The sequence below is a fragment of the Tigriopus californicus genome, chromosome 8, assembly GCF_007210705.1.
Source record: "Tigriopus californicus strain San Diego chromosome 8, Tcal_SD_v2.1, whole genome shotgun sequence".
Lineage (NCBI taxonomy): Eukaryota > Metazoa > Arthropoda > Copepoda > Harpacticoida > Harpacticidae > Tigriopus > Tigriopus californicus.
In genome coordinates, this window is record NC_081447.1 from 10,920,354 (window position 1) to 10,920,925 (window position 572).

General features: G+C 42.3%; 1 protein-coding gene across 2 annotated transcripts in view; it reads left to right on the top strand.

The window, feature by feature from the left end:
- The window catches only part of LOC131885062 (choline transporter-like protein 1), a 16,697-nt gene that overhangs the window by 15,819 nt on the left and 306 nt on the right, over window positions 1-572 (top strand). The gene's annotated exons all lie outside the window — the stretch shown is intronic.

Consider the following 572-nt stretch of genomic DNA (forward strand, 5'->3'; position numbering starts at 1 on the left):
GTTGGTCCGTTGGTTTCAAACTCGTTTAAATTAACATATAGATAGTAAAAGGCGAACAACAATGCTTGTTGCTCGTTTTTGTCAGATCATTTTACCCTTAAGAATGTCAAAAACATTTAAACAACTCGGTGAATATCAAGCTTCTTCCTCTCACTTTCCTTGTACGTATGTACCTTGATCTTCAGAATATGAACAAATGTCCCCATCTGTTCACCATGAGCGTGAGCTCGAACCCAACAAAGCTCCCTTGAATCCTCTTTGTGGGCCCTCAATCCCATTAGGGCTTTGGTATTGCATTATCAGCAGTCTAGAAGAATCTGCGTTAATTGCACCCATGAATGGGGGCGAAGTAAATCCCCAAGAGGCCGGAAGTAAACCACCGGTTGTCACATTTCAGACTTTATCATGCCAATCATACTGAAGCTACGTCGAGATTTCGATTTATACGATAGGATTATTAAATATCACTTTTACGCCCCACCCGAGGCGTGTTACGGTGCCCACTTATCTTCCTATTACGAATGCCCAACACCTGCACCATTAAGGAGGTGAGGAAATTATGGAACACTCAG